The sequence below is a fragment of the Equus caballus genome, chromosome 18, assembly GCF_041296265.1.
Source record: "Equus caballus isolate H_3958 breed thoroughbred chromosome 18, TB-T2T, whole genome shotgun sequence".
NCBI classification, from domain to species: domain Eukaryota; kingdom Metazoa; phylum Chordata; class Mammalia; order Perissodactyla; family Equidae; genus Equus; species Equus caballus.
In genome coordinates this window covers 75,847,710-75,866,720 of record NC_091701.1, presented here as the reverse complement: position 1 = coordinate 75,866,720, position 19,011 = coordinate 75,847,710, and the positions used below count along the sequence as shown (strand labels likewise).

The following is a 19,011-nucleotide window of genomic DNA, read 5'->3' as shown; positions in this document are numbered from 1 at the left end:
CAAGAAACGCTGTAAAATAATAATAGCTCACATTTACCGAGCATTTACTACAAGCCAGGCACCACACTATGTACTCCACATGCATGATCTTATTAATTCTTACAATAAACCTACTAGATGCATATTATTATCATCCTCATTTTATAGCAGTAGAAACTGAAGTTTTGATAGTTTAAGCAATTTATAGTCACTACATAAGTAGCACAGCCAGGACTAGAATGGCAAAGTGCCTGATTCCAAAGCACTTCTGACTGCTGTGTCACACTGAACGTTCAGTACGAACTTCCCAGGTCCACCATAATGCTAGTTACATAAACACACACGTGCACACACACACACACACACACACGTATGCATGCATACTCACAAACACACGTACATGCATATTTGTGAGGAAAACGCACCAGATGCTAATGATGACAATCTCTGGTGGTGAAACTTTAGCCGACTTTTAACTATTTTTTATCCATTTGGTATCTTTTCTAAATTCAATAAGTATGCATTATCTTTACAACCAGAAAAAACTGTTTTCTGAAAAGAAAATCTGTACTTTGTAAAATATAAAATATTACATAAATATCAGTATTTTTATGAAGCGAAGGTTTACTCCTTAACTCATTATAGATTTGGGTCCCTCAATGTTATCCTTTTAAATTATTTTTTCTTTCCATGGAGTCCACGGTAAACAGCATGTAAAAAAACTATTTTGTACATGAATACAACAAAATATAGTACAGAAAGCACCACTGGGTATTTGACAGACATTTGATATTAATATAAAAAGTCGGGGGCCAGCCCCGTGGCTGAGTGGTTAAGTCCACGCGCTCCGCTTTGGTCTCACCAGTTCAGATCCTGGGTGCAGACATGGCACCGCTCATCAGGCCACATTGAGGGGGCGTCCCACATAGCTCAACCAGAGGCACTCACAACTAGAATATACAACGATGTACTGGGGGGCTTTGGGGAGAAGAGAAAATATGTATATATATACACATATATATAAAGTCAAAGAGTGTGGGAGGGGGAAAAAACCTCTTTTTAAATAATACAGAATTTTCCACTTAGAGGAAACACACCCATTAGTGACACGACACGATCAGAGCATTCTCTGTCACGGTCATGTCAGTGATACTGACATGGAGCCATTTACGTGGACACCTGCACACTGTTAGGCGTGCCTCAGCTTGATACTGCCTATGCCAGGAGGTGTGACTATAATGATGTGTGGGAGTGACACCTAAAGAGTGATTTCCTGTCACCCCACCAATGCGTTTTCAGAGACATGATTCCATAAAGAGAACTGAACGATGTGCTAACAAGCAATTCCTCCAAACCAAACAAGTTCACATGAGCTGAAATCATAGCTGAGGTAGGAATTTATTTTACAAAATTGTTATTTTCTTTTAAAATACATTAAACATAAGGTTATTTAGATAGGCATTTTAGTAAGTTTTTCAAGAGAAAAATTAACACAACCTAAAAGTTAGTCCAAATTAATCTCTCTTTACTTCCTAATAGAGGTTCTTCTATGCAGTGAGAGGGTCAACAACGACGCCGTCTGACTAAGCCTTTCCTGACAAGAAAGTAACACAAGCGAAAGATGATCAAACTAGCCAAAACGACCACTAACAAAATTCATGTATTGATGTCAAGAAGCATCTTGTAGAAAGTCACAGGGCTCTATCTTTGGCCTGTCTTGGTTGACATTTTCTCAACGACAGAGAGAGCATCATTCTCAAATGTGTAACTGATAAATAAGGGAAAGAAGTACCAACAAACACGCTGAATTTTAAAAGACTAGAATTCAAAAACGTCTGGATAGAGAGGAAAAGTGAATAGACAGGAAGAGAGAAAATGTCACGAGGGTAAAGGGAAAGCCCACAGGGAGCTGCCCAAGGCCAGGAGGACAGACGCCTGGCTTTGCAGCTGTTGCGAAGAAAAGGACTTGGAGTTTTATTCGACTTTGGATATAGACTTTTAAGATGGAGGTCCACCCGATATTTGACTAGATAAACACAAGCAGGTGCCCGAACAAGGGAGTGATCAGCGGCCCCGTGTTTCCACGGCTCAGAGAGCTCAGAAGTAGGGTGTTGAGTTCAAGATGTCACTTGTAAAGTGACACGGGCAGAGTGGCTGGTGCCCTGAGGAGTGTTAAATAGGATGGGAAATCTCAGGTGAAAGAACGGGGACTCGTCACCCTGAAAAGAGCAGACTTGGCGTAGGAGAAACAATGGCTATGGTCAAACATCTGAAGAGCTCCCACACACGCGAGGTGCCCGCTACTCTGTGGCACTCCAAAGGCAAGACCAACGGCGAAGCTGCAGGGACGCAGATGTCAGTGTTTCTATCCACCTGTGCTTGATAACAAGTATTGGTCCAACCACAAATGAGACAAGGTCCAAATCTAAAGAGGCTTAAGATCGAGGAGCACTGGAGACTGTGTCTGCAGAATTTCTCAGCATCGCAAAACTGTTAACTCCTCATTCCTGGCAGGGGTCAAAGGGCAGCCAGCTGACCGGGATACTGCGGAAGGGACTCCTGCATTTGGGGAGATGTCAGACTATAGGATCCACTATCCCTTTCCAACACCCACATTTGATGCTTCCAATTTCACATCAGTAACTTTCATGAAGACACTTCTAGTGCATTTATGTAAGCAATGTCTAAATACGCCTCATCTTAATAAATGAGAAATAACTATAAATTTAAATGCAATCCAGAAGCGTCCAGAAGGTGAAAATCTACCAAAGTTTGGAAATTACAAATTAATGCTGTCATGGCAACCTTTGCTGATATCCTCCATTGCAGCTGAAACAGTTCTTGCTCTGGGACTACCCAAACAATAAATGAGTTCATATATTCAACGCCACAAACCAGCACTAAATAACATTTTTAATGTTTTTATTTTTAATTTTTGAGGCAGCAGATTTACATTTTCTCCTTGAGTGTTCACAAATTTAATATGACACTATATTGAGGCTATGGTACGACAGTGGGATGATCAATTGCATCAAGAGTCAAGGAAGTCTCTGGAAGTCTGATGCACACACTCAGCCCAGTCCACCATTCGGGCTCCACAGGGGAAACACATGAGAAAGGTCAAAGGCCATCTAGATCAAGACATCAGCAGTCAGAGTAGCCAGCATAACATCCTCCACTTGCCCCTTTAAAAATTATAGTTTCCTGTAACAAACCCTCGTCAGTCATAAGTGGCAGTGTGTCAGACGAGACCATCTCACTGCTGTGTACGGCACTTCAATAAGTGGGGTTTCTCGGTTATGTATTAGCAAGGACTGTAATGTATGAAAGTCAGCCCACAATGAGAACAATACTGCCTCCAATCAAACCATTCTTTCCTCAGTACACTAAAGCGGTGCTTGCTGCTTCTTGCAAGCAACAAAGGCTACAACAAAAGGACTTCCCAAACACCCACAGTCAAGGGAAGAATGGCTCCAACAAAATGAGTGTGAAACCTGCCCCTGGTGTCTAATGTGTATGTGAATCTCCCTTTTCACGGTATTTTAGTGGCTTCCTTTATTTGTGATTTATCAGCAAAGAACAGAAATAAGTTGATTTTGATGGCAGTGCACCTGACTATTCAGAGATTCAAAAACTTGCTTTGTTTATTCTTATTTCGTCCTGGCAGAGGATGTAAACAAGCCCTTTTTCCACGGCTTCATGCTGTGCTCACAATCCCAGATGAATATTTTCACGAATGCAAACCATCAGGCAGGACTGGCCGGAAGCAAAAGGGGAAGGCCACTTCCTTCTGGTCCTCTTTCATTCTGGGATGGGTGACATCTGGGCCCTGTGACCCAGGTTTCTTATCGCACCAGCCCCAGAGAAGGGTCTATAAACTGATTCCTCACTAGCAGCACCTGCCTGTAAATCTAAGCTACCCCTTCCACGGCATGTGCAGTGTAGGCCCTGGTGCTGGGCACTTTATGTCTTATTTACTCATAAGAAAATCATAACAAAGCAGGTATTATTAATTTCACTTCATATATGAGAAAACTGAGTTTCAGGAGGATTAAATAATTTGCTCGAGTTCATATAGCCAGCCAATTACATGAGTTAAAACCAGGTTTTTCAAGCAATAAAGCGTGTCCTCTTTTTCTTCTAAACCATCCTGGTCTTAGGAAAGGGAACAGAGTTTTTATAATATAGACTTTCGCATATCAGTGCGCAGGAAAGAGAAACTGCTGATATTTGAAGTGCCCTTTCGAGCAGTATGCATTCAGAAATCACACCACAAAGGTAGCAGCCTTCTCATCCATACTTAAGGCCAGCCTTCCCACTGGAGGCAAAGAAAGATGGGGATCATCACTTAGGAAAATCAGCCTATGCTTGCCTCCCCCTTCTCCTCCCAAGTTGTACAAATGGTACAAATGGGACCCAGAGACCAGTGGGGGAGCCAACTAGCAAGCAGTGCTTGGTGTCAGTGGTCTGGAACCAGGGAATGGCCAGTATCCAGGCAAGATATTCAATTCCACAAATATCTACTAAACTAACTGAGTTTCCTGCCCATCACTGGCAGCTGTCAGTATTGAAGAGGCCTGAAAGGGAACAGCAGGGACTCATCCTAGGGCTTCAGCTCAGAGACAAGACTACTGTCCCAAGAAGGCTTGGAGATACACGATGGGACCCTTGCTCAAGGCAACTTGGGGTTCCTACACAAGAACCCAAAGCAGGGACTCGGGAATGTGGGAGACAAAGTAGAATCCGGGGTACAAAGTGAAAACTAGTTACCCAAGAATGAGGCTGAGCTACAGCTTCCTGGATAAACTGCCCGAGCAAGGCAAACACGTGGTCAATCTGATGGAGTCACTAAGGTACAGACGTGAGGAAGCCGATCCCCCTGCGACGGGCCGACTCTGGTCCCACATCCCAAAGGTGGGGGAGAAATAACCACACCAGGGTGGTCACCACTCCGCTCAGGCCAGATTCTGTAGATGTACGACTTTCAAACTTCTATTTTTAGCACAGGAAACTTTCCCCTTAAGAGAATCTTATACAAATGCCTAATATGTAAAGCAAATAAAAACAAGTGCCGATAGCTCAACAGAACACAGCATGCAAACGACTAGGAAAGACCACCCTGAGTCACGCTGCCTGTCAGACTCACAGCATACTGTCTTCTGGGTCTTTCTGAGACCCCATATGCCCTCCCTCAAAGCCTTGTGGGCCAAGTGATCCGAGGCTGCTGCCCTCAGCCTCCTAAGGCATAACTAACTTCTGCAGAGCACTTACCAGGTGTTTGGCACGTCATTTAGTTTGATGCACATGAAGTACATGTTCTTGAGGCTCAAGACCCACTGATTCATGAACTTGCTCAGGACCCTAGAGCTAAGCAGTGGGGAGCTGTGACAGAGCCCCCTGGGAAGGATGGGTGGTGGGAGGGGATCTCAGAGACCTAGGAGTGGCTCTCGGTGTGCCACCTGGTGCCTCGAACGTAGGAAGGCCCCCGGGGAGGTGACTCCACTTGTCTTCCCTGGCCCCTCCTGTCTATCCCAAATCTTCCCTCCATCACACGAGTACCCCTGCTCCCCACTCCTGGCAGTGACTGTATGGGCCTGGGAGACAGACGTGCTTTCATCACGACTTCAGCTCTGCGCACACTGTTTGTACAACTCCTGGCTGCAGCTTTCACAATCTGTCTCTGATTCTCAATCTCATCTAAAGCACTTTATTCCTCTGGATTTAAGAAACTGAGCAATTGCTGATTCTCTCTACCTATAGGGCTGACTTAATCATTCAAAAATCCCACGGGCTTGGCTCCTATAGAATGCCTCTCCTGGGCATGAGAGGCTCTATAACAAGCTGTCCAATAGAACTATAACGTGAGCCACTCAGGTATTTAAAAATTTCTAGGTAGCCACGTTAAAAAAATAAATAAATAAAAAGAAATGTGAAATTAATTTTAATAATGTATTTTAATTTAACCCACTATTGCCAAAATATTACTGTTTCACAATGTACTCGATATTAAAATTTGTTGAGATACTTTACATTCTTTTTTCATATAATGTCTCTGAACCCGTGTGTATTTTACACTTCTAGCACATCCCAATTTGGACTAGCCATATTTCAAGTGCTCAGTAGCCACATGCAGCTAGTGGCTACAGTACCAGATAACCTCTTCTCTGTTCCCATCCCTTTTCTCATTCCCTTTCCTGTAACAACTCATTTCCCTAGTAGGGATGCTATGGGCAGGGGTGGACAATGGGGACCAGGGTCATTAGAGAAGACTTCGATCACACTCAAAGGGAGAGCCCAGATCACAAAGGAGCTTCTATGCCATGCTAGGGAGCTGAGACTTTATGCTGGAGGAGCAGTGACTCTGCTGAGAGATTTTCAGCAGCAGAGTCGCGATCACATTCGCCTTTTAGAAAGGCAGCAGTGTGGGGAACGGATTGGAGGCAGGCCAGGCAGAAGGCGGACAGACCAGCCACGTGGCTACTGCAGTCATCCTCAAGAGGAGGCTGGGCCTGAACCGGGGCAGCGATGGAGGGGGCAGACTCGACTCAAGAGTGTGAGAAGACAGCTTCTACAGGGCCTGGTGATCAGTGGAACGCAGGGCTGAGGAAGGAGAGGAATCTAGAACAACTCCCAGATTTTAAACTTGGTGAAGGAGGTTTCATTAACTGAGACAGAGAATAGGCTGGCTGTGGAAGCGGGGTTTTGAGTTTTCTAAGATATCAGGAACATATGTCAAGAAAGGGTTCAAGGTTGGAGTTGCAGATTTAGGAATCAATGACATATAGGCAGTAGCAGAAGAAAACAGAAGGTGAGCCGCCCCAGGGCAAATGAGAAGAGTGAGGCCAGGGTTGAAGGGTGAACTACAGAGGATGCTGAGGTCTGGGAGGAGGAGAGGAACCTACAGAGAAGTCTCACACTGAGCACGTGAGGCAGGAAACAATCAGGAGAAGGGAAGCACTCAGAAAACAGGGCAGCCAAGCTTCAAGGAGCCGAGAGAGATCAGTCACACCAAATGCCCCACATGGTCAAGAATCAGAAGAAGAGAATCCTGGACAATGGCTCTGGCGGTTTGAAGGACAGAGGGCCGGTACGAGAGGCCAGGGCTGTCGAGGGTTGGAGAGGAAAGCAGGTGGGAGGTGCAGGCCCTGTGTGAGGACTCGTCCTTCAAGGAGCAGCCTTCCAGGACCAGGAGTGAGATGCAACATAAGCAGACTGAAAGGGAAGAGGCCAAGGGGATGCTATTTGTCTGGTGTGTCGTCTTGTATTTTTATAAAAGATGACACACACACTTACGCACTTCAAGAAAAGGTAGGTTGAGACCCTGAAGAAAACAGAGATAATGGGGCAAGGTCCCTAAGGAAGCAAGAGGGGCTGGCCTCCAGAAATATCAGCCTCAGAGTGGAAGAGAGTGAAGGGAGGAAAAGGAGTGGGGAGGAAGATCCTGCCATTTATAAGGAAGATACATCACCATCGCAAAACTATTTTTCCTTATTTAGAAATATAAATCAAATATAATTATGCATGAAGGCATTTTTTCTTTAATAGTACTACGTACCACATATAAAATCAGATAAATGCTGAACCCAGAGAGAAGTCACGGTTTTCTGGAGCTCCAGATCTGCAGTCCCGTTATATCCCCAAGCCCTCCCACACCTCTGGACTTCACCTAACCTCCCCAACGTGAGCTCGTCACGCGAGAGCCACGGGGTTGCTTACAGCCGGTAGCCTCTCTGACCGGTCGGTGTCCTCTCTGATTGGCCGGTATTGGGGCTGAACTGACAGGTGAATATTTTCAGTATCACTGAGCATTACATCACAGGGTGGTACAAGAAAAGTCAGGGCTTAGGGGGTCAGACAGCAAACACATTCATCCGCCACTTATCAACTCTGCAGAATCCATCAAATTATGTAACTTTGTAACTTCCCTGACCCACTCTCCTTTTATTTATTTTTTTCTGGTGGGGAAGATTGTCCCTGAGCCAACATCTGCACCAATCTTCCTCTATTTTATATGTGGGATGCCTCCACAGTGTGGCTTGATAAGCAGTGTGTAGGTCTGCACCAGGGATCCAAACCCACGAACCCTGGGCTGCCAAAGCGAAGTGCATAAACTTAACTACTATGCCACTGGGCCGGCTCCCACTATCCACTTCTTAAAAGGGTACTTAATCCCTACCTTGAGGTTTAAACGAGATGATCAATAAGTGATCACTATCATGATAATGATGATAATTGTATTCACTTTGTCCTGAATTTCTAGGAATTGAGTACTGCTGATAATGAATTAGTGCTTTGCAACAATTAGCATCTTGATCCCTAAGGAGAATAAAGAATCCATAGCAGTGTTAGGAAGGGCCCTTAAAAACCCCAATGGGCATCTGAGGTTGGTATCCTTTCTTCCTGAAGGTGCGCATCCAGCCGCTGCCCTCAAACTGCCTACATTTGACACCTGCTCTACAAGCACTCGTTACTCAACCTTTTTAGGTTTCGGTATTGCTCTTCAGTAAAATGAGGGCAATAAGAGTATATATGTCACAGCATTGTTTTGAGGAAGAAAGGAGATAATGGATGTATTTAGATGAGACATTGCCTGGAATAGCCTATGCTTGAATACATTTAGTCATGGGGGGCTCACCACCTCATGAAACAGCACAATCCACAATAGGACCACTTTCCTTATACTGACCCCAAATCTGTCTCTCTGAAACTTACACCCATCAGTCCTGGTTTTATAGTCCATGGGGGTAGTTCTACAGAATCAGAACTAGGGTTCTCTAGCATGTTCACTCGTTTATTGAGTCCTGCTGGGTGCAGTGTCCCACAGATGGCTGGCTTCTTGACCTCTCCCTATTAACACTACTATGAAAGTTTCAACCTTCATTGGTGGTGTTTCCATACTGCAGGAGGCCTTTTTGAGCATTCTAAGCGAGCTGGATGCTACCCAGGAATGCAATGGTTTTACTGCTTACAAGATTTATTTTGTGCTTTATGTCATGATCAGTTCAGCACTTGGCACCAAAAATAATTATTGCAGGAATGTGTATATCCTGTAAGTTTCATTATGGAACACTGCAGACCACCAATGCCCAGGAGAGCCCTAGCGGAGGTTCAGCCCAGGAGCAGGGCCAGTGTAACCGAGTACAAGAGGAGTCAAAAATCCCGGAACGCCTGCCCTGCACTCCCCCTGACCCCGTCACCCTTTCCACCCCAGCATTCCCAATAACAGCTATTGAAATCTTACCCAAATCCTCTCAATAATCAGCTCAAACAACTGTCTCTTTAGGAGGGCCCCACTGCCCTCGACCAGAAGGTCATTTTCCCTTCTGAGCTCTCTTAGATCTTTGTCTTAGGGATACATGTGTTATTTCTCCTGCTAGACTATAAATTCCTTCCTGGCAAAAACAGAGCCTGTACAAAGTGAGTCTTATTCCAAGTTTAAAGAATTGGATTCTGTCCTAAGTACAATCTGATGGGCGTGGCAACTCTTGCCTACCTCACCTTTCACCCCCAGATGACTATGTTTTTATTTACTAAGAAGCTTTTTTTTTAAAACTTTATTTTTTTTTAATTTTTAATTTTTTTTTAAGATTTTTTTCTTTTTTTTTTTTCCTTTTTCTCCCCAAAGCCCCCTGGTACATAGTTGTATATTCTTTGTTGTGGGTCCTTCTAGTTGTGGCATGTGGGACGCTGCCTCAGCGTGGTTTGATGAGCGGTGCCATGTCCGCGCCCAGGATTCGAACCAACGAAACACTGGGCCGCCTGCAGCAGAGCGCGCGAACTTAACCACCCGGCCATGGGGCCAGCCCCACAAAGAAGCTTTTAAATGAAAAGGTTGGGCAGCCTTGCAATAAAATCTGGTATTTTAGGGCCAATTAGCTGCACTTTCATATAACTGAGAACTCTACCCTAATTGTTTAATGTGTAAAATACTGACATAAAGCCTGAACGCTTCTATTTTTGCTCACTACTGGGACCCATCACGCCACCTGAAAATAACGACAGCCTCCTTAATTCCAACTCACAACTGTCAGCCTCCAGCATTACTTCAGCTCTGGAAAGTGCCAGGCCTCAGAATGCTCACAGCTGATGAATGGAGAGGCTGATTAGAACCACTGTAGCAAAAGGGGAAAAAATTCCTTGACAGATGCCTCCTTCAAACGCCTGTCCCTTTTATCCAATGTCAACATTAATTTCTATGTTAACAAACAGTTACAGAGGTCACGACGAGATGTCAGGCTGCAAGCTAGGCTCTGGGCACACAATGGTGAGCAGCATACAGGCACTATCAAAGCCCACCATTTAAAAAATTCACCCTCTGGCTTATCAATTCTACAGATATCCTTATCAAGTGCCTGCCGTGCCCAAGGGCCTATCGATGTTTCAAAGATGGAACACAAGGTACACCAGTGCCCTGGAGGAGCTCGCAATCCAGCTGGGAAAGCAAGGATTAAGCACAAGCTGGTGTCAGAGTGCCTGGTGGTCTGAAGGAATGATGCAGACTAAAGGGTAGGAGAGGAAGAAACCAATGAGAGAAACAAGATCACAGCAGGTGACTTGAACTTGGAGATGGTCGTTAGGGCAGAGGGAAAGGAAAAGGCATCTAAAAGGCAGAGTATGAACAAAAGGGTACAAAGTCATCTTAGAAGCACAGTGAGATCCAATCAGCAGGAACAGAAGGTTCATGTTGGAAAGAAGCAGAAATTAAAGTTGGTAAGTTAAATTGGGGCAAGAGCGAGAGGCACATTAAAACCAGGTTGAGAGGTTAGACTTTATGCCAAAGGCAATGGGCGGGAGGCGTGGAAAGTACGTGAACTAGCGGACAGAGTGATAGCTTTGGGATCAGATCAACCTGAGCTCTACGCAGCCTTCCCGTGAGATAACCCCTGGAGAAGAGAGTTAGGGGTGAATGTGGTGGAAGTGCGCAGAATGGGGAATACTCAATAACAGAGAGACCAGGATGCAGACGACTCTAATCATCCTGGAGCAGTGACCGCTGAGGGCCTGGGCCATCGCAGGGAGAGTGAGGAATGAGGAGGATGTGTGGGGCCGGCTTGGAGAAACTGATACAAAGGAAGAGTTAACAGGACTTGATGCTCACTTTTACTGAAGGAATGAGAGAGAGAGAAGAGTCAGAGGGTTCCTAGGTCTCACGCCTGGGTGATGAAGAGAACACCAAAAGTATCAAGAAAAGGAAAGTCTTCTCATTGAGAAAGGGACAGGGTTAGCAGAGACTATGAAAAGTCTGTTATCAGGTACACAGCCTTTAGCATGTCAGCAGGACATCCACCATGAAAAGTCCATTAAACAGGTGCATAAATGGGAATGGAGATTGTGTCAGTGCCAGAGATAAAGGTTTGTAGGATATAAAGATAGATAGCACCATCACATTTAAGAAATTTTTATTAAAAAATAATACTACTAGCTATTCAACAAAAATAGCGGAAATGATATAAATAGCAGAGAGAAATACCACTTCACAGACTATTTTTCTTAGCTATGGTACTTTGGGGATCCTACCCATTATCACAACACTGAAGGAAGAAATTTCTGTAGAAATTCAACATACGGCCTATTTACATAGCAAACATCACAACTCCAAATGAGCCATTCTGATGTGTCAAGGAAATAACACCTTCACAGCAGACTACTTCAAAAGAGGGAAGGAAAAGAAAGGCTTGTTTTTCTTCTATAATTATGTGTACCAGGTTTTTAACTGCTTCTATCGTGAAAATCATATTTTAATTGTACGATTACACTCTAAGACAGAACAGTGGTGGCATGAATCGATTAGCTGAATTATGCACAATCATTCAGAGATCAATAAACAGACTCCATCACTTAAATCTGTCAATATTACGTATCTGCCCTCATGTCCTGTGTCATGCCTGTAAAAGCTACTGTTCTGTGTAGAAAAATTCTAACAGCCACATGATTCAACTATGACAGTCAAATGACAGTAAAGGGTCTGCAGAAGCTGAGGAGAAAGAAGTACCAGGGGGCAGGAGCAAGCACTGTGTACGAAACCCACTCTTCTCCCATCACGTGTGAGACATGGAGTGTCAGCTCAGACCTTACCACGAGCAACCTCCACTTTTTCCATTCTATGAGACTGTAACCAAAAGTTCTCGGCCTGGCTCACCTCACGAAATGCTGATTAAAACTATGTAAAGGTAACAGAACGCAGACCACCTAGGCAACTTCCACACATAAGCCATAAATGAATATTCATTGTTAATGACAGCAAAGGTCTATGATTAGAGACTGAGAAACGGATAAAACTTAGAACCCAAAATGAGATATTTCTAAAGCTTAACTTCTCATGGAAAGTATTCGCATGTGCATGGCAAAATTGATCTATGAGATCCTTCCAAAGGGCAGCACTTCAAGACTGCAATGGTGTGGGCTAAGTATTCTCCTTCCCTAATCGTTGCAGAGGTGGGAGGGCTGCTTCACAAGCTGACTGACACCTGTCCCCACAACGACCACCTGAAAACCAGTGCAGCACCGAAACCATGGATTGATGACTTTCATTAGGGGGCTCCCTAAAACAAACTGAATACAAAAGGAGTCCCCATCATTTTGCCTGTCTAAATAAGTACATTAAACCAAGTTTATTCCTAGGTAATCATCTCATATTTTCAGAGGCAGGGATTAAAGAAAGAAAGAAAATTGCCAGTTAACATACTCCTTTTCCAAATGTTGAGTTTACCATCCTTTTAAATATTCTCTGCATTCAAGTGATTGTATTCTTATGCAAATTATTCTTTGGGGCTAGCCTAGTTTGTGTTTGTGTGTGTGTGTATGTGTGTGTGTGCAAAGCTACAAAGAAAAAGAATCTGACATACTTTTTGTTCTGCTGCTCCATAAAATAGGTTTTAACAAAGCGGGAGTATAATCCAAACTCTAATTAGAGACCGCAGCAGTATTTGCCTTGGCCAAAGAGAAAATCATACCCAAAGTTGATTTTTCCCCAGTTAGAGTTCCAACACACAGATATTTTTAAATGCTACACTCACTTGATAAAATTGTCCCCATCCACACAACACACTTTCTGCTTAAGTGATACAATTTTATAAGGCCAATGAAATACTTTATCCAGAAGGCAACTTTAGTCTTTATTTTCAGAGTACCTTTCAAAACAACTGGATTTGTTACTTGAATTTTTTTTTTTTCTAGAATGAAGCAATTTCTGACTTCCTGTCCCTTCTTTCCCTGCCATACTGCACATCTGCTTAATCTCTGGAACACAAAGTAAATCAGAACGGCAATAAATCTCTCCCTTAAGACAAACTAAAACGATGTCACAAAGGTCACAGGACCCCACTCTTTCAAATACTGGCATAGAGCCGCCGTCTCTGCACAGGATCTAAAATTTCAGAGGTTTTTTTTTTTCTTACTTGTGAGAGAACTGGTAAAAGATTTTAATACAAAAAATTTTTTTAAATAGCTGAAAAATATTACACATAACATTTTATGAAAATAAAAAAGGCTGTGCTTGAAGTTCAAGGTATTTCACTAGTTCTCCAGCTACAGATTCTGTAAAACGCTCAAAGGATAACGCTGTACGGGAAGAATCTTTCCAGCGTCAGGTCTCCGAAACCGTGACACCCGCTCCCCCGGGCCTGCTGGGAACCGAAAGCTCGTGAAGTTCACAAACGCGCACACCAGGCCCCCGAGACCGGGGAACCTCCACCTGCGAAGACGGGAGGCTCCGGGCGCATCCCGTCCGCGGAGCCTCAGCCCTCGCCTCCTCGTCCGCGGGGAGTCGGGCCAACCACGGAGCCGGGGGCGCCGGCCGCGCGGGGGCCGAGCGCGGAGACGCGGGGACTCGGAGCCGAGCGCGCCGCGAGCGGGCACCGTCCCCGCGCCGCGCCGCAACCGCCGTCCCGCGCTCCAGCGCTCCGCCGAGGCCGACCGCGCCGCCCTGCGGACTCCGGGGCCCCGCGGCCGGCCGCCCGCCGGCTCCTCCAGGCCCCCGCCCGCCATCTCGGCGAGTCCCCGGGCCGCTCTCCCCGGCCGCCCCCGAGGGCGCGATGGCGCGGGCGGAGGCGGCGGCCCCGCGGCTCGGGGCGCCGGGCAGCGGGTCTCCTCCGCCCTGCGAGTGGCAGGGGGCGCTCGCGCGGGGACGGCCGGCGGGCACCGCGGCCGATTCAGATCCGGGGCGGGCGGCTCCCCGGCGGAGCGCGGCGGCCACTCGCCGGCCCCGGACGCGCAAATGTGCGCCCGCCCGGCGCCGCCTCCTCCCGCCCGCCCCGGGGAGAGGAAGGACGGCGCCCTCGGCGTCCGGGCCGCGCCGCCACCAGCGCCGGCGCCGAGCGGGGCCACACCCAGCGGCCCGGGGGCTGCGGAGCGCGGGGCCCCGGCCGAGCCCGCGTAGGGCGCGCAGGCCGCCGCGTCCGCCCCAGCCCCGCGGGCGGGGTCCGCGCTTACCTCCGTGCCGAGCGCCGGCCGCGCTGTCCCGGGCCGGGCCGGGGCGCGGGGGCCGGGGGAGGCGCGGCGGCGGCGGCGGCCCCTGCGGCGGGAGGGCGGGCCGAGCGGAGCCGCTGCCAGGGCCCCGCGCTGCCGGCGCTCGCGGCGGGCGGAGGCGCAGCCGGCTCGCCCGGGCTGGATTCCTTCGCCGACACCGCTCGGGCGGCCACCCCGCGCAGGCCGCTCCCGCCCCTCGCCGCCGCCCCCGCCCGCCCCTCGTGTCACTCACCCGGCGCCCGGCCGAGCGGCGCCCCGCGCTCCCGCTCGCACACTCGGCGCCGCTCACGCCTCTCTCGGGTTTTGTATCTGCTCACACGCACGTTCTGACACAGATCCCTTCCCTCCACACGCCCTCCCTAGCTGCTTTCCCACCCCACTTTCTAGAAGAATCCCCGTGCAGCTTCCGCACTTTGCTTGCCGGCCCCACACCAACCTCCTCGCCCGTCCCCAAACGTCCACCTCTCTGGAACTGCCCCTGTTATGGGAAGACTGTCACAGCCCGCACGTGTCGCAGGAGAGTCATCCTCCCGCGCCCGGGAGAATGAACTTCGCTCCCCGCAGCGCTGTCGACGAACGCAGGATGCTGCTGCTGTTCGAAGGCGGGGATGCTGGCTGGGGCCGAGCCAAGCTCCCAATGTAAACAAAGACGGCCGATTCCGGACTGACCTGAGGAACGGGGAGCGGAAAAAGAACCGGGGCGGAGTTGGGTCTGACCTTAGAAACGCGGCTAACCCGGGGTGTCCTGGCCCCTCCGTTTCGCTGCCTGTTCACGCCGAGCTCCTGGAGGATGGGCGGCTCAAAACGTGTGGTAGCCAAGTTCCAGATAGACGCGGCGGGCACCAGCCCGTAGCTTTCTGCCTGGGAGTACAGTAGTCGGGAGAGTGAAGGCAGTTTCTCAATCGTTATTCATGATGGAAGCACTTTCGATGACACGCCTCTTCCAGAGGCAGTAGAGTGAAGTGCAGGCAGCTCTCCAATTCAGTTTATCTTTTTAGAAGGGTGACTTAGCCTGCCTTTTTCTCAGTGCCAGGAACTGTTTCTCCGCGGCTCCTTGGATGTCAAAGCGCCTTACAAATATGCAGACCAGAGTTAGTTATGCCTCTCACGCTCGGAACTGTAAGGGGCCGCTGAGTGTACAGCAGAACGGTGTATCATCCGATGTTCAGGAATTCATAATTTGAAATAAAATACAAGCACCTTTCCGGTAGAGTTCAAATCTGCTAACATAATGTGCCCCTGTTGAGAAAGCGCAGCCTGTAATAAGGAAGAGAAGAGCAGAAAGTAAAGGAACTCATCTTCTTACGTGACTTGTGATGGTGGTCTTGTTACCCTGGAGGGGTGTATGGATCATCTAATTTATTTAACACACATTTCTAAGTGCTTTATGAGTATTAACTCATTTAATCCTTCAAACAATCCTAAAACTAGGTACCATTTTTGACCTTTTTTGCAGATAAAGAAACCGAGGCAGGACAGGATAATTAGTAGAGCGAGGGTTTGAATTCTACAAAATCTGGCGCCGCTTATGCCAGCCACAGGAAAACTTGTTTCTAGAAGCCCTAGTATGGGTAAATATCAACTATAAACATCATATTACTTATTAAATTTAGATGAAAAAGTAACATGTAACAGTTTGACTTGGAATTTGATGCACTTTTTAGGTCCTCTGGCAAAATAGTTCGCTTAAGTTTTGAGGGGTTTCTCCTCATAATTAGAATTTTAAGATGAATTAGAAATTATTGGTTTTTTTAGTAAGGACGCTGGAAATAATATTGAACTCAGTCTTCATTCCTTTCTTCTACCACTTTATAATCTTCCCAGGCCTCCAAATCCAACTTGTTTAGTAAAGTCCGAAAGAAAAATTCTTTTGAGTACTGACTATGACCAGAGGGCAGAAAGGGTTTTTCAGAAGCCCATACATGGCCTTTTACATTCGAGGGTTATTTCCCAGTAAGCAGGTAGTAGCCATAAGAATAACTGGTATGTGTATTGAGAGCAAAAATGTTACAGCATTGAACTGATGAGGAAAAAAAATGTAGAATAGGAGTGTAATGGTAGCCACTATCCCACAAACTAGACTAAAACTAGTCTCTACTGGGACTGGAGGCCTAGTCCATGAAGAGACGATTATAAAGTAACTAAAGAAAATAATTATAGCTTTGAAGAGTAAGCTAAGGGATCTAGCAAAAGAAATCATGCTTTTAAAAGCTTTACAGACAGTTTCAGAACAAACCAACCTTTTCTGTTCAAATTAATTTACTCTGGAAGAAATGAAAACTTGTGTTTCTGGGAGAGAGGGTTTAACATGCTTATTGAAAAGCATGTAAAAACTTCTTGCACATCAAATAACTAAGTATTTTGATGAGTTAAGCATAAATGATTTTTAAAACATATGAATTACATTCCCATAATTATATGGAGATATAAAAATCCAAAGAAATAGGATATTAAAAAAATATGTATTGGTGTTAAGCGCCAGATATTGAGAATTTATTTTGAAAGATTATATTATTTGAAATTTTGATTAGGAGGTCATCTGTCTACAGCTAGTATGACTCTGTTCTTCTGAATGATTCTCTATGTTTATCACCCATGAATCTCATTTTACCATGTTCTCAGCTAAGTGGAAAAGTGAAGGTCCTTTCTTAAGCAACAAACAAGAATCATAAGAGTGAACGTTCTCTGAGGGATGAACAAAGTATGTTAGTGTATATGTTCTAATATTTCCATATAAGTACTCGTAATCTGTGTTTGCCGCTTCCCTCCATATCGTCATCCACACTCTTTGTCCAGGGGGCCTGATTGTAAGCGGGGGGCACAACGCCGTATCCTTCCATGAGGCTGACTCTTTCCTTGCAGGACTGACTTCAGCACAGTGCCGTAGTCCCTATTTTCCACCGCTGCATTGTCTTGATTCTCTAGGCCTGGTCATTCAGAGCACCGTTCACATTCCTGGAAGTAGCTCAGATCCCAGAAGCCTGTTTTAGGCCAGGGTCAGTTGTCTCTATTCGAATTTTGGCATCTTAACAAGTGATGAGACAGAGAGTGATTTTAGGTGCTAGGCTCCAGACCACTTTTCAGACCTGCCGGAGAGTCTGTCACTCACCTAGAGATCCTTGACTTTGACTAGATGCAGTGACCGGGTGGAATCTGGGTGATCTCCCTTAGGGAGGAGATGAATGTGTTCTGTGTGTGTGAGTGTGGCATTCATTATGACTGTTCACAAATATTCCAGCTCTGCTTCCTTCAAAGCACGTGGTAGGATTGTGCTTCCCCACCCGACTGAAGTACAGTGTAGCCCTGCGACTTGCTTCAGCCAATGAAAGGGGGATGCAAGCGATGAGTATCAGCTCTCGGGAGAAGTGAAGAGCTGGTGTAAGCATCACCACATTCTCTTTTCTCTCTAGTACTGCAACCAGCAGGGTGCCTGTTGTGGCTGCTTCGTTGGACTAAAGTGAATGGCGACAGTGAGCAACACCACACCTGCCGGCCCTTACTGGATATGTAGTAGAAGTGATGAATAAACCTCGTTGTTCTAAGCCACTGAGATTTAGAGGTTGTTTGTTTCTGCAGTAAATCTAGCTATTCTGATTAAAAATAGGGGGGAAGAATGAAACAAATAATTGCAGGGCACACTGTGGCAGAGAATGGCGGATAATCCCACAGGCCTGCTTCTCCTTCCTCCTGGGCGCACAACGAGTTCACCTTTCCCAGCCTCCTCTGCAGTTAGGTGGGGCCATGTGACGGTGGAATGTAGACGGAAGCTTTGTACTCCTCTTCCAGTCCCCACCCATGGGAATCTCCTGCATGATCTCTCTTCTCCATCTGCCACGTTGCAACTAAAGACTCTTGAGACTCTAGAGCAGTAGTCAGCAAGCTTTTTCTGTAAAGGGCCATACAGTAAATATTTTAGGCTTCGTGAGTCATAAGGTCTCTATCCCAACTATTCATCTATTTTACAGGAAAGCAGCCATAGACACGATGTGGACAAAAGAACATGGTTGTGTTCCATGTTATTTACAAAAACAAACAGGCCGCGGGTCGGTGTGTCCTGTGGGCAGTAATTTGCTGACTCTACCTAGAGGAGGGTAGAAACACAGGATGGAACGAGCCTTAGTCTCTGAGTCACTCTATGGTGTCACCTTGATGAACATCCGCATTGAAATGTTATCTGGGTAAAAAAACCTTTGCTGAATTAAGCATAACTAATGCACTATCTTATCCCATATTCCAGAAAAAATTCCAGATGGATTAATAATTTAAACAAAGAAAACTGTAAAAGACTAAAAGAAAACATAGGACACTCCTTTACAATATTGATTATCTTTATAATACTAGTTAGAAATATCATGACAAAAGCTCCAGAAACTGTAACAGAAAAGATTAAACAGATTTGACTCCAGAAAAAAAAATAAAACATTTCTATACAGTGAAGGGTACCATAAATAATATTACCTAATTGGAGGAAATATATGCAACATATGTACACAACAGGAAAGAATTAATATGCAAAATAACAAATGGCTTCTTTTTTTTTTAAGATTTTTAAAATTTTTTTCCTTT

At 46.0% G+C, this 19,011-nt stretch overlaps 1 protein-coding gene across 22 annotated transcripts in view; it reads right to left on the bottom strand.

Annotated features, from left to right (window-relative positions):
• The window catches only part of SPATS2L (spermatogenesis associated serine rich 2 like), a 166,387-nt gene extending 150,678 nt beyond the window's left edge, over window positions 1-15,709 (bottom strand). For 2 of the 22 annotated variants that reach the window (XM_005601666.4, XM_070242118.1), the window contains exon 1: window positions 14,882-15,505. The gene's annotated coding sequence lies outside the window, so the exon portion shown is untranslated. Of the gene's footprint in view, window positions 1-14,409; window positions 14,611-14,677 lie in introns of those variants that run through there. The other 20 variants (XM_070242113.1, XM_070242124.1, XM_023622313.2 and 17 more) reach the window with 17 other exon arrangements.
• Between the last annotated feature and the right edge of the window lie 3,302 nt (window positions 15,710-19,011).